The following is a 14,907-nucleotide window of genomic DNA, read 5'->3' on the forward strand; positions in this document are numbered from 1 at the left end:
AGAAAAGCATGGACTTATGTGGATGAGATTCAGTGATGGAGGGAAGTAAGCACATTGCTTTGATCTGCTTGAGAAGATGGATCACATTGCGGTGCTCTAGAGCCAAAGCCTCTGGCAGCAACGTGGGGGAGCTCACAAACCTATCAAAAATAACTAAGAGAGTATCAGAACTGTGTGTGCATGTGCCGAATTTGGTATCTGCTGAAAAGATGGCCCATTTCACAAACTCAGACTCTGCTGCTAGAGGATCCTACTCTGGTCTTGCTGGAGCCCATTCCTTGCCAATGTACGGCCATCCATTATTCCTGGACCAAGTCTTCTGGACAGATGGAAACAAGTCTGCCCAGCGTCCATCTGGCAGCAGAAACTAGCAGAACACATCTGCTTCCAGCACTTCTCTTACCTTCAGGGTGGTGGCATCATAATCAGAGACACAGAACAGGTTCTCATCCCAGAGTTATCCCCATCCTCTGCACTCCCTGAAGTGTCTCCCTTCTTATTCACCAGGGAAGCTTCCTCTTCATGGCTGTACATTTCTTTGCACAGCAGGCATCTAGTTTTGTTTGGATATCAACTGCTAGCAGCAGCTGAATACACAGCAACCAGTGTCGAACACCAAAGACTGGGCTTATTTTTTTCCACAGTGCAAGAAAAAAGCCAAAAGAACACAAGGAAACTTGAAAGTATCTCTGTACAAGTTTAATTGACTTGTGAAACTCAGCAGCTCACAATATTTTTGTGCTGCAGGTAATAACTTCCGTGAAAAATCATTCCAGGGAAGACCAACAGCTTCTACATTCTGACAGATACCAACTAGTGCCACCAATTCCTCCAGCTCCTCCTCACAACAGCCACCTGCAAGAGCCAGACATCAATGCACTTTGACTTTGGCTGCCCACTTACAGAGAAGTCACCCAAGGATACAGGTCTTTGGGGCAGAGGCTGGGTAGCACAGTCTCAGTAATCAGTGGAGTGGCAAATCTCCTTCTGTGAGGACACATTCTCCACCATATCTACTGATTTTAGTACACCTGAGACAAAAGGTGTCAGATGAGCATCTGGGCACTTGTTCATTTGGACACACGTTCCTTGTCTGTGTTACAGACAATGTATTCATGGTTATCACAACCCATGACTTCTCTCAAGGAGGCCATACCAACTTCTGTGGAAGGCCTCGTGCCCTTCCTGATGCAGCTGCTTAGGCAGTCATGGGATGCTCCTTCTGCTGAACTGAGCAGTCAGAAAAGGGACCCATGAGTGAGGTGAGTGTTTGCTTATTTTTTGAGCTGTTACTAGGGTTCATTTCCAGCTGTCTGAGACAGTTTCAAGAACAGATCCTTCTCCCAGACACAATGCAGTTGATGAATTGCAGCCGTACCTCAGCTGTAGCTGGAGGGGATGGGTTGGGGGAGATGGAAGCAGACATTTTGCCTATACTTGGCTTCCTGAGACAGTGTTTAGAGCACTCTGCTGTCACATCAAATCAGAGGAAGATGCCATGAATGGCTCACGTCATTCCCCTCTTTCCAAGAGGGCAACGTGCTGTTTTCTCTCATGTTCACTTCTTAAGGTGCTCCTCAGCCATGGCTGTAAGGAGAACACTGGAGCTGGAGAAAGGCCACCTTCTCTTTGAAGTCAGCCTTAAACAGAAGGGAGAAGGACTGTGTGTATCTTGGAGCTCTCCTTCACCTCTTTGCCCTGATGTAATCAGGCTCTTCCTTTTTTCAATAATTAATAGCAACAGTAATAAAGGCAAGCAAGAATAACTGAGGAAACCTGCATGAGCGTATAGGACCGTGCATTAAGAGCAGTACAAGGGAGCATCTTTTACTGCATTTACTGTCTGTGTGACTCACAGAGCTGTTCTTGCTATGACCTGCACACAGCCAGGTGAATGCAGGATTTTCCAAGGTACTATGGTGCCAGCTTTCCAAAGTAACTGATGGTTCTGGTTGGCTCTGGTCTTGGCTGGCCAACTCAGAAAGTTTTTAAAGCACCCAGTTTTGCAAAAGCAGAAACAATTTCAGTGAAACAGCTTGGGTTGGTTGAACAGCTAAAACTTGCAGGCTCCTCCCTGTCCCCTGCAAATCAGATCAGTCGATATCTCTATTCACACTCACAATCCTCCCTCCTCACCTAAAACTACCAGAATCAGAGGGCAGCTAACCCCAAGACAGCAGGAGTGAGACAGGTGAGGAGTCTTTCATCATAACTGACAGGACCCTGAGGGCACTAATAAGCCTTGATGGCCCTGACCAGCCCCTCCAGTGGGGCCTTCACTCACAGCCCCAGCTATTGAAGCTTAGCCCTGGATCTTCAGTGCCTGAGCTAGGCGGTAGGAGTGCCAATCTCCAGCTCAGCCACATGGCTGCAGCAGTTTATCCAGATACCTAGGCTTTCCCTAACCCTCACTGCTTCTCCTCTCCATGATGTTCCTCTGGGAAGCACAGGAAGAGCCTTTGTCCTCTCCTTGTCCCTGTCTTTTTCTCCTTTGCTGAATCTGGAGTTCAGCTCTGCCTGTAATTTAGGTTATGGCCTCTGCCTGCATGCGGGGGCCCTTGTTACACTGGATTGCACTGCAGCAATTCACAATTGCTATGTTTGACCTGCAATGGCACATGCCGGCCAACACACATTGATCCATCTAGTTTCATTTCTCCCAGGTCCTGCATCTAGCGTCCCCATAACCAGCACTGGGCTACAGTGTTCACACTAGTGATGCTTAGAGGTGCCCCTTCTGGCTGTGATCTTAAAGATCCGGCAAAGCCATATGCATCCAATTTCCCTGTACGGGGCCTTTGAAGAATAGCTCCTATGCTTCATGAAGCAGCATGTTTTATTCACGAGTCTGCCAAAAGATTCAAGGCTCTTCGAGAGCAACATCAGGGAGAAGGTGGCTACTTCCAAACAGATGGCTCCAGAGAGGTAGGTGCTACCGAATCAATTAAGAACCCCAGGCAGTAAAGGCCTTTGCTGAGATTTTCCGGCCAAGCCATATGTCTGGCATCTAACCCTGGAGATTTGACTGCAGTCCCAGGGAGATGTCAGGTTTTGGGCCTGAAAGAGCTTTGCCTCAGGGCAAAAGCTCATGGGAAAAAAGCAAACCACCAGTATCAAACCCTTGTGTTGCTCTCTTAGACCCTTGCCTAAATTTCATAGACTATGAGAGATTTCATTAACCTACTGGGCACAGGTACACCATGCCTTATGCTTCCATGTATACCTCCAGAAACATGTATACCTGGAAACGGCCTTCCTGCAGTGATATCCCAACTCCAGAAAGGCAGAGAAGCACGGCAATTTTTGTTTTAAATCACTTGGACTCAGTTCTAACTACTAATGCAAAAAGGCTCATTACTCGGGATTTCAAACACATCTATTAAAGAAAGACTCTAGGAAACACAGAAGGAGCATTGGGACCTTTCCCAGAGGTGGGAGAAACACTTCTGCAGAAACAAAGGATAAAAACCCATAAAGAGCTTTGCCTGTAGCTTGCAAGAATATAATGAGTAGAGAACAGGATCTAGAAGAGATCATAAATTAATTTAAAATTCTGGATAGAAAGCCAAAACAGCTTCCTTTGAAAAACAAAACATGTTTTAAATGTTGACTTTTGGCTAAAATGTCAGCATTTACCCTGGAAACAAGAAGCTCTTCATTGACATTTATTGCATTTGAAACCCAGCTTCCTATCTGAAGGTTTTTTTAAAGGAAAATGTTGGCTAGCCCTGCCAGTCCTGTGTATAGATCTCTTCCAAGCACAGACACATAGTGTTGGTTGCAAATCAGAATTTTCCCTGCTAAACAGATATGGCAAAGGGAGAGAAAATATGTACCTGCCATCCCCAGAACAAGCTTTCCCCCAGACTACAGTTCAAAAGCACCAAAATGCTTAATTCCCATAAAATCCAAGCAGATCTTGAAGTACCACAGCCACACAATTACATCAATATCAGGTCAAATGGGAGCAAAAGGTTCAGAAAGTCACAACAGAGCACGTTCACCTATGGTGAAGCCTAACTTTTCATTAAGTTTGAAGAAACAAAGAAAATTTTAAGTGTTTGATTCAGTGCTTGCTTGTTAATAGGCGAGTCAGCACCGGTGCACCGCAGGGGACACTTCAGTGACTGTCTAACAGCAAATGTCTTGCTGTGTTGGCACCTGGGAGCTCTCTGCCATGTTCCTGTAGGAGGTTACCAAGATGCAGCCCTGACCTTTGAACCTGCATGGATAAGCTTTGTGACAGTGTCTTGTTCTTCGTGCCAGCTGACATCTGAATAGTCTGTGGTCTGTCCGACAGAGCTAGGGACCTGCCTGCAGGCAGATCCTGCATGCTCATCTTTGGTGTATAAAATGCAAGCAGCTCAACCTGGTTTCCATGTGTGCACTGGATGTGGCTGATGTCCGAGAAGATAACTGCTTTGTCAGTGCATGTCCTGCTTCCAAGGACCTCCAAGGGATACAGTCTGTAGGGCAAATAATCCTCTGTATTCATGCATTTGTCATCAAATTACTTGTATTTGGAGAGCTGCTGAGTTTAACTTAGCACTGTGCTGCCTGGAAGCAAGTAAAGAAGGTTAGCAAGGAAGCAACACGGCCTTAAATCTCCGAGAGAACTGCTCATTTCAGGGCCATCAGACGTGCTCTTTCCCAATGGGTTAGACAATGGGAGGAGAGAAAATAAAGAGATGCTTGATAGAAGCCACAGTCACACCTAGCCTGCTGTAAAATTATCAGAAGGTCGAGTCCATTTGGCTCTGCTCTGGGTGCAGAGCTTTTTTCAGCTATTTGTTTTGTAATGAAACAATCTGTTTCATTAGGATATTTGCTGAATGCATTTTACTGATGGGGTCTGTCACGCCACAGCCACCTCTCCCTTTTCTACGCTCTGTGGGTTTCTCTCCCTTCCCTCCACACTCTGCTGGAGTATGGCTCTGCTGTCAGCAGGCAGAGGATGAATCTCATGTCCTGCAGCACCACCTCATCACACTCCTTAAGAGGATAAAATCCCTCTGAGACCAGGGAGGGGCTGGCCGTGAGGTGGTTCACGGCTGCGGGACAGCCCCCCATCCCCTGGTTGTGGTGCTTGGGTAGAAGTGAGGCCAGAGGCACCATGCAGAGAGGTTCGAGGCTAGAGCAATACACAGCACAGCGAAACGAGGAGGCTCCCCGTGGTGTCCCCATGTACCTGGCCAGGTGGGGACTGTGATGGCCCAAGGCACCCTGCGCTGGCCTGCCTGCTCTGCAGTGCCTGGCAGCAGGCTCGGGCTCCCTTTCCATCTCCCCCACCTCGGAGAGCAACGTCTGGCATTGCTGCCATCAACGTCACTGTGTTTCAGGACAGACTGCAATAAAACCCAAGCAAGCAGAACAACCAGCCTGCTGACAAGGTTATTCATAAAAACCAGAGTTTGTAATTGCCTCTGGCAGCTGTTTGCCCAGGGTTTAGTATAGACAAAAAGACTTGCCCATGTCACAGTTCATTAAATGCTGTAGCTTGTTAAGTGATAGCTAGTTTACTTGCACAGAGGAAAGGCTGTTGCTAGAGCTGCTGTACTCTTCGCATTTCAGGACTGAGCTGAAGCCTTGTCTTTTTGACAATCAATTGAAAGACTGCTGCTTTCGATGACGTCCCTGTACGGAAGGGAAGCCTGTGGGAAAAGCCAAGGACCCCAGAAGGTTATGAGCAGGTTTCTCTCTCATTGCTTCTGAAGAAGTTTTTGGCTGACTCAGCAGAGTGTTTTGGGGGTACATATTAAGTAGATGGTTGAAAATATTGGAAGTGCTGTCCACAGAGATCCTGGTGCAGATCAGGAGACCAAAGGTTAAAATCCCTCCAGCTGCCAGCTCAAAACCAGCCACTGAGGCTGGGGGTGCTCACTCACTGGGGGTGACAGCAGGAATTTAAGGGACTGAAATTTCAGTGTAGCCAAACCAAATATAGACAAAAGCATAAGATGATGGCTATGTTATCACATCAGCGGAGGGACTTGCACTCTTATGGAGTGGGAATAGCTGTCCTTTCAAGAGAGCCCTGCGGGCTTTCTCAAAATTGTGAGCAGTTTCTTTTTAGAGGCTGGTGCCACAGGAGGAAACTGAGGACCCTTTTTCATGTTGAATGAAGCCTTCAGTTCCCCCCCGGATGGGTCCTTGAAGATACAGAGCAGCAGAATGGCTGTACTTATTACAGAGACTGCACCGAATGACACAGGATGGCAGTATGCTGCATTCATACAGCTCTGAGCTCACCACGGGGCTGATCTTGCATAACGCAATACACAAAGGCTAGGACACAGCAGCTAATAAGGGGCCAGTTTTAGCAACTGCACAAGCACTTGACAAGCAACAGCACCAGGCCTTGCACTATGCTGTTTTTAACCAGACAGCAGAAGATCTCAGCTGTAATTAAGCATGGGAAAAGATACCTTCATCAGCCTATGCCATGCGTATCGCTCTGAGTCTGTCCTGGAAGAATCCTTAGCACCAAAGCAAGTCCTGCCCTTAAGGAGAGGGGAAATAACATCGGGATGGAGAGCAAACCCTGCGTTGCCCAAGCAGATCCCTTGTAGGCTGGGCTCCTCCAGGCAGACTGTCAGCTCAGATCCCAGGAGGCAGATCCTTGGAGTGGCTCATGAGAGCCAAGGCAGCTCTTCTGGCTCACAGACTCAGTGACACAAAGCAGGACTGTTTGAAAGCCCACATTTTTCCTGGTTCATAGAATTGTGGTAATTCTATGGTTCCTAATGACATGACATCCTCAACACACATGAAGCATCTCTCAAGCCAGCATGCATTTCAGTTGTGGAAAGCAACAGGCTTAGCAGTGGATACTATATTTCTAGGGGCACTTAGTCATATAATCCCTCCATGGGAGACAACACCAGAACATCAAACCAAGTGGAGAACCTAGGTGTGGTGGGTTGACCCCTGCCAGCAGCCAAACACTTACCCAGCTTTTTGCTCACTTCCCTCTTTGCAGGATAGGAGGAAAATAGAAGGAAGGTGAGGAGACTTGTGGGTTGGGTAATAAAAGCTTGGCAGCAAAACCAAAAGCTGTATGCATAAGCAAAGTGATAAGAGCAATTCAATCTCTACTTCCCATTGGCAGGCAGATACCCAGCCACTGCCTAGAAAGAAGGGCCTTAGCATAACAGTTGCTTGGGAAGACAAATACCACAACCACAAATGTCCTCCCTTCCTCCTCCTTTCCCTGAGCTTTTATTGCTGAGCATGACATCATATAGTATGGAATATCCCTTTGGTCATCTTGGGTCATCTGTTCCTGACTGAGCAGTGATGTTCATGTTGCCCATACATGAAGAGCTCCTAGTCCATTCTACATCACACAACATTCACTGGACAGTGAAATGGTTTTCCATCTATTCTGTATTCTGATTAACTTATGAGCACTCAGCTAGATTCATTGTTTCTTGAAATTCAGAGGGATGCATTTGGTCCTTGAGGTCATACTGATGTTAACTCACGCAGATCCCATTCCTTCCACATAGAAAGCCAGCAGAAAAACATACACACCCAATGAGTTTTAAACAGCTGGACAGAAAGACCATCGTCTTGCTTTGTTTCCTAGCCACTTTCAGCTAAGCTCTGAAAAAAAAAATCATTTATTTTTCAGATGGAGAATTTCTGATATTTCCCTTTCCTATTTAAAAAAAATCTGGTCTTGGCATCCAGTTTTGTAGTTCTGAGCACTTTGCCTTCTACCTTAGCAAAGGGAAGTCAGTTGCCCTCAAAAAGAAGATAAATTAAAATGCCATGCAGTCAGCCTCTGCTGCCGCCCCCCCCCCCCCCCTTTTTCCTTTCCCATAGATTAATAGAGTTTGGTTTCCCAGTAATTAGGGCATACCATTATCTGCATGTAAGTGAGCTGTTACCACCTGGAAAGCAGGTTGTGGACCGTAGCAGCTGACTCACAGCACAGCAACTGTCAAAACGCATCGAGAAATGCCCCCCCAGCCCAAATGATCAGGATAATCAGGAGGAAGAGCAGAGCCAAGGGGATGCTCCAATGCCCCTGGAAGGGTGCCCACTGCTTGGTCACCTCATCACACAACCATGCACCTCTTCCTCAGGGCAGGTAAGTCTCTACACGCATCCAAGCACGCCACAAGCCACAGACTCTTGGGATCCTGAAGCCTCACTCCTCAACCTCATCTCAGCAGAGAGGAGAAGGACACCCTGGAAGCCAGACAGGGTGTAGCCACCTCCTCTCTGTTTTGCCCTTTGCAAATTGACTTGCTCTGTGCCCTCTGCTCTGCTTAATTGATCTGCTGCCCATCTCCAGCAAACAAATTGTTCTCCTGTCTCATTCATAATATGCTTCAAATAAAGTGTGCTTCTGCCTGAGTGAACACCCTTTGGGGGTACTTTAAACTGTCACAGTGCATAAGGCTTTCCATGAAATCTGCATTTTTATAGTGCTGGGTCTCCACAATGGCCCCTGGAGCCACACTTAATGTATTTCAAGAGATGTAGAGAATTATCTTGCTTAAAGAACTTGGCTAGGAAGGCAAAGCTAGCTATAAACCAAATTCTTTCTGTCCTCCCTTTCCCCCCCAAATCAGATGAGTTTTGCTTTTTCATCCTGAAAACAAAGAAAACCAAACTCAAAGAAGTGTTTCTTGATCCAGCTCTGAGAACCCACCAAATCAAAGCATGACCTAGTTGAAACAGCAATGATTCAAATCCTTGTGGCATCTGAAGACCAGCAGCTGTTGCAGTTGATTCATCCTGGTCTTGCTGCTTGAGGAACATCACTGAGGAAACTGGTGAGGTTGAATACACCCCAAAGCATGCTTCAAACAAGTAGCCAATGTACCCAGGAGATAGAATACGCAACTGAAACCCTATCACAAGCTTGTAATGCACTCCAGACCTAATGATGGTACAGAAATACTGCTGAAGGAGCAGCCATCACTGCTGATGGGCAGGGAGGAGCTCAGATTTGAGCTTCTTTGCACCTTGCTCATACTTCCAGGACACAGACCAAAAACAAGCAGAAGGTGCCCAAATGCCATCCAGTCTGCATTTCTTTAGTGATGCCAGACCCCTCTGAAGAGCTTGTGTGCTAAGGAACTCAATGAAACACTTAGAGACAAGGGGTCTAGATTTTGCTTGTGTTTGCATAGATTTAGAAAGTGAACCAGCTCCAACACATCTATTATTAGCACAAGAAAGCCCGGAAATGTTGTCTGTTTTGCTGACAATCTTGCTAAGAAGCGTCTTGCATGAGAGAGTGCTCCCATGTTGGTGCAGGATAGTTTTGGGGAGCAAGGAACTCCTCAGCATCAGGAGGCATGGATCCAACTGCTCTGTTTTTGTGTTTGAATCTGCATATAATAGAAAAAAAAAAGACCAAGGTCTCACAGCCTTTTCCCAGGAGCTCTGAGATGGGCAGCAAAGCACAAATGCACACCTAGCAGCATGGAGCAGTGCAAAGGTCTTTCACCTCGATTGATGCTGGCAGCTTCTCACCACGCAGTCTGCCTTGCTCAGAGCCAGCGAAAGCAGATTTGGAGCATGGGCTTGGCAGGATATTACAAAAGCTGGGATCAGGGCTGCTTCCCAGCTGGAGTCTAAAATAACTATGAGATTACCTCCACAGGGGCACAGCCAACACGTATAATGCTTGGCCTGTTCCTCTCTGAGCTTGCCACAGTCTTGCCTGGCTTCCCTTCCACCTTTCTTCAAAGCCTCCTTCACTGCAGGAACTTTATTCCTGCAGAGCAGAAAGAGAGGGCTGAGCTTTTGCTGAGTCTCCTCCTGCTCTCCCTCAGGTGCCATGTCCCATGGGGGGATGCTCCAGAGGGCCCCTCTCCCTGCTAGAGGCTGCACCATCCAATGTCCCACCAGACTCCCAGGAGTGCTCCTTTCCTGCCTGCACTGGGAAAAAGATTCCTGAGTCAACTGCTACCAGGCATATGAACACCTTGGGAAAACAACTTTGAAATTAACTGCAGGCAAGTACTTGAAGGGCAGGATCAAATCTGTAAATCCCCGGGGTCAAACCCATAAAATCTCCTCCTTCTCCACGTGTGGGAGAGAAGCCTGTTTCTGTACAGGCTGCTATTCAGGGGTAAAGCTGACCCAGCAAAATGCTGCTGATCTCCCTTTGGGGGTAAACTGAACCACATGGGATCACTGTAACTCAGAGCGCACCTCAGAAGAGTCCAGCCCAATGTGTCTGTTATGCTCCACAAATTAGCTCAAATAACTCTACCCACAGGAAGGCAACAAGATCTGAGCAAAAGCAAGGATCTTCCAAAGACACTACACACTGCGACAGCCTCACCAGAAGCAGAGATGACAGGTTTGGTGTCACTCCTGTCCCTAGGGTTGATGTAGAGCTCATTCCACCTCTGAGCTCCTCCACTTTGTGTGCAGATGTCGCATTGTTTGTTTGCTAGATCCTTTAATGCTGGGCTCTGCTTTCTGCAAAGTAATACCAGCTATTGATTTTGCAGAGGGCCAATGTGCAAATGGATTCTCTTCTCCCTCTAGAGCTGCAATTCCCTTTCCCGTGTGTGGCCAGGCCACCATCAGATTGGGCTGGGAATTATAACACTAATGCTATTTCATACTCAAGCCAAGGGTTTTTCTGGCGTGAACCGTCCCGTGAAAAGGCAGCAAGCACAGAGACACAAACTGTTCTTGGGCAAGTTTGCAAGAGCCGTTTCCTCCCCCGGAGAGCCAAAACCACTAGAGATAGCTGGAACAGCTGGGGCTGGAGCCCAGCATCAATGCAGAGGACTGTGCAAGGTAGACATGACACTTGATCCACCTGTTCAGTTTGGAAATCCTCTCAGATGTGTTTGAGGGTTTAGCAACCACTGCTAACAGCTGGCCAGGAAGAAGGGAATTAATGATTTGGTGGAGGGGGGGCAGGGGCGGGATTCAAAGCAAACATGGGACACCATGACACCAAACAGCCCTGGAACACCTCTCTGCTCAGTGGAAAGACATGTGGGAGACATCAGCAACGTAACAACAGCAGTACATCTGTTAGCAAAAGCAGGAGCTTCTCACAGTTGCAGAACAACAACAGACTGCCCACATGTCAGGAGAAGGGGTGAGAACAGTAACACACGGTTGTAGCCAACAAACAGTGTTAAAGTAATCAGGCATTGGTGACTCCAACATCAGCAGATGCTAGCTAGAGTTTAGCATAAAGCTAATTCTGTTCATTCCGGAAACAGCAAAGTCTCAGGAGAAGAGATCCAACAGACACAGCCACAGTGATGCTGGGGGGGGTGTCCAAATGAACAAAGTAATGCAGCCCCCCTCACCTCCCTCAGGAAAAGGGGTGAGTCTGCAGATGCCAAAGCTTACGCTCCTGAGGAACCATCCCATCACAGCTGCACATTAGCCAAGCAAGAGCAATGACAGTGCTCCTCCATGAATCAATGCTGGAGAAGGATAGGTGCTCCTTCTTGGCCTCCCCAGTCTACTAGTGTTGCACTGGTGAGCAAGACTGGCACAGGAGAGGCTGACTTCACCCTGTTGCCATCTTTCATTACAGGTATGTCAGCAGGTCGGGTCCTTGCCTGTCTTGGACACACTGTTGCTGGTCCCCAGGCACCTCTGGTGATTTAAATCGCTCCCATGTAGGTGTTCCTCCTGCCCACCTAAAATTAAAGTCTCTTCAAACTTTGCAGAAGGTAAGAAATATAAAATGAGAGCTAATATGCTCTGGGTCGAAAAGAAATGTTTCACTGTAGGTTAAACAGAGTGGTGAGTTTTGACTTCAGCTTTCTAAACCCCATTAAGTAAATTGAAGTAAGTTTCAGCAAGAAATAATTAAACAGAGGAGCTGAAAACATTTCCTTTAGAAAGATTTCATATTAGAGTTAAGATTATTTTTTGTGGCGCACACATATATCAAACATGGAAAGTTTCAGCCCATCCAAATCTAACTTTCCTAGGTCCAGAAAATAATAATGATGATGGTAATATAATAATAATACAGCAGCAATGACAACAACAATAATAACAACAACAACAATCCCATTATTCAAAAGTACCTCCTAGCCGTGAGCTGGTCATTCCTTCCAGGATGATGGCTGATGTGCTCCATCATTCTTTGTATCAGCAGTCAGGCTTGGAAAGTCTTTGGACCTACCAAAAGGATACACAAATGTCTGTCTTTGGGCAGATGACTGGCATGCCATCATACAGGAAAATCACGGCCACAGAAGGCTGTGTACACGGCTGGCCACTCAGCTCAGTATTGGGTACAAAGCATTGCACGTTCAGATGGTCTGAAGCACCCGCCTATTAGGAGAGTCTTTTTACTTTGTCTAAGTTGTTTTTTTAATTATTTAAACCAAAGTGAAAGGTGCCTCAGCTGTTCTCCAGGAACACACTAGTTAACTTCACACCCACTGTCCCAGGTGTCAGCTCTCCTCTCTCCTCCTGGTCCACAGCTCTCCTCTCACCTGCCACAGGAGCTCAGCACACCTCTGGCATCAAGCTGCAGCCAACGAAGAGGACACGGGCCAGGCGTGAATGAACACCACCTCCCTACATCCTCCCTCATCTCTATTTAATGCATGAACCATCAGAAAGCATTCTGCTCTGCTGCCCACGGCTCCAGCCCCTATGTATAATGGATGGTGCACGTACGTGGTGTGGGCAAACACCAGGCTGAGCTTTTATAGAAATATTTACCTTGTTCTCCGCTGCTTTGGGGCCCTGGGAGACATCTGCTCCTGGCCTCTGTGATGCCGTCTGGGGACCAGTGCTTTCAGCTGCATGGATGCAGGCAGCAGCAGACGTTACCTCTCCCAGCTGGCTCAAGCCAGGAGCCTCCTTTTGCTGCAGGCTGTGACTCGCAGACCCCTGCCCTGGCTGGCATTTGCTGCAGCTTGGGAAAACGGTGGGCATGAAGGCAAGGGAGAAAGACGCAGAGGAAAAAAGTAAATCCCCTTTGCTCTCCTCCTCCCTTGTGCACATGCCATTAGAAGTGCTAAATCTGCTCCCTCCCCAGTGATAATCCAGCAGGGCTTGAACAGAGCCCTGACACTCTCACCATTGTTCCCAGGTCAACCACATCCCCTGTTGGGGTGAGAGGATACCAAGGGCTGTTCTTTGAGAGGGCAATGGGGCTCACCCAGGCTCAACCCCTCCTTGCTGCTGACCTCCATCTCCCCATGCAAGGTGCTGCATCTCATCAGTGCTGGCAAGGCACTCAGACCATAACTGAACCTAAATAAACCTTTGCTTGGGCTGTTCAAACATTAACTTGACTAACAATAAGTTCTCTTGGATCCACACGTAAGTCACGTGGTTTTGGCTGCTTACAACCGCACCAAATAGTCACCAAACACTCCGTGGCAGGCTTGGGCCATGGAGGCAGTAGGGCTAGGAGGGTGTAGGCTGAGCAGAGTGCCAGGTGTAGGGTTTTCACCTCCCTAGTACAGCTGGAGCAAGACCACCCAAAAAAGTCTTACCCTGCTGCCAGGAGGCACCACAGCTCTTCCTGCTCTTTCCTGGGTAGATCCAAGCCCAGAGCTACATAAGCATCCCCAAATCTCTTCATACTCTTTTCTCACACTTTCCTCAGGCTCATCTAGCTCTTCAGGGACGAACACACCCCACGAGACAGAGCTCACTCCAAGTTTGCAAACAAGAGCGTAACAGCCCACCTGCCTGACCCCACTTTCCTACTGCCACGGCTCAGGGCAGGCTGCAGATGCCGGGATGCCGAACGGTGGCTTCTCCTTTGCTGCAGCTCACGTGGGAGGTTTTGCTCCAGCCAGGCTCCTCGGGCTGGTCCTGTGTGTTGCAAGTCATTGCCATAAAGCCCTGGGGAGGACAAGCAGCAGCTGGTGGGAGGACGGGCATGAATTATGGATGTGCCAGGCTCCTTGGAGAGCAGAGGGCACCTGCTGCAGGACACCTCCCACTGCAGAGATGATGGCTTTTGCTCCACAGACCTCAGAGAAACACAGCACTGGGCAAATTGACACTGTGGTCGAGGAAATCACAGCACCCTGGTGCCAAAGTTCTCCCTAGCTCACTTTGGCTGCTGGAAAGCCCCTGGGGCTGTGGAGACAAGTGGTAAGGAAGAGGAGAAATCAGTCAGGGTATTTGGCAATGGTATGATTGCCTGTACGTCCAGGACCTGGCTCAAGGAGAAAGTTTGCTAGCAGTCAGGTTGTTCTCAACACTTGGTATTCAACGGACCATTGGAATTCAGTGACCTGCAGCTGCAAGGATGCTTCGGTGCCTGTGCCACTGTGCTGAGAGTGGCCGTCCCTCCATCCCCGTCAGCATGTGTGGTGCTGTCCATAGCCAACTCCTTAGGAAAGAAAAGAGAGAAAAAGCAGAGCAGGGCACAGAAACTGTAAAAGATCTAATTCTCCCAGCCTGTCTCCATCAGACTTAAGAAAAGTTGCAATACTGCCTTGTTATGGAAAAGCAGGTGCCAGGTGGGGGTGGGAATGTTCTGAAATTTAATATTCAGCAAACCAAACCTGTGGTTTTTCTGACTTCCAGATTTTATAAAAAACATCACAGGGGAAAAGCATCAGCTGGTTTGTCTTAAAAGACACTTTATATTATATAGACATTTTATAAATTTATAAATACATACATTTTATATTTTGATAGATCTCTGTATAACTATATATGCAAGGCTGCATGACTACCTCATAGAAAACTTGGCACTTTTACCCCCAACCCGAGCAAAGCTCACACCTCAAACTCCTGTATGAAAGAGAGCTTTCCTGGCCTGGCCCAGAGGAAGCTTCTAGTTCTGCATATTGCAGATACCTTCTTAAATCAGGTCATGCTGGTTGAGCAAAAAGCTTTTGCAGAAGTCTGTTGTAACCACACGCTCACCCTTCTCCATCAAATATCTCAGTTAATTTCAAACTTGTTTCTGATTTT

At 47.6% G+C, this 14,907-nt stretch overlaps 1 protein-coding gene across 4 annotated transcripts in view; it reads right to left on the reverse strand.

The window, feature by feature from the left end:
* The window catches only part of COL18A1 (collagen type XVIII alpha 1 chain), a 72,253-nt gene extending 57,438 nt beyond the window's left edge, over positions 1-14,815 (reverse strand). For 2 of the 4 annotated variants that reach the window (XM_080399231.1, XM_080399230.1), the window contains exon 1: positions 234-6,689. The gene's annotated coding sequence lies outside the window, so the exon portion shown is untranslated. Of the gene's footprint in view, positions 1-233; positions 6,690-12,038 lie in introns of those variants that run through there. The other 2 variants (XM_080399233.1, XM_080399232.1) reach the window with 2 other exon arrangements.
* Positions 14,816-14,907: the final 92 nt, after the last annotated feature.

This window comes from Falco punctatus (genome assembly GCF_963210335.1).
Source record: "Falco punctatus genome assembly, chromosome: 8".
NCBI classification, from domain to species: Eukaryota; Metazoa; Chordata; class Aves; order Falconiformes; family Falconidae; genus Falco; species Falco punctatus.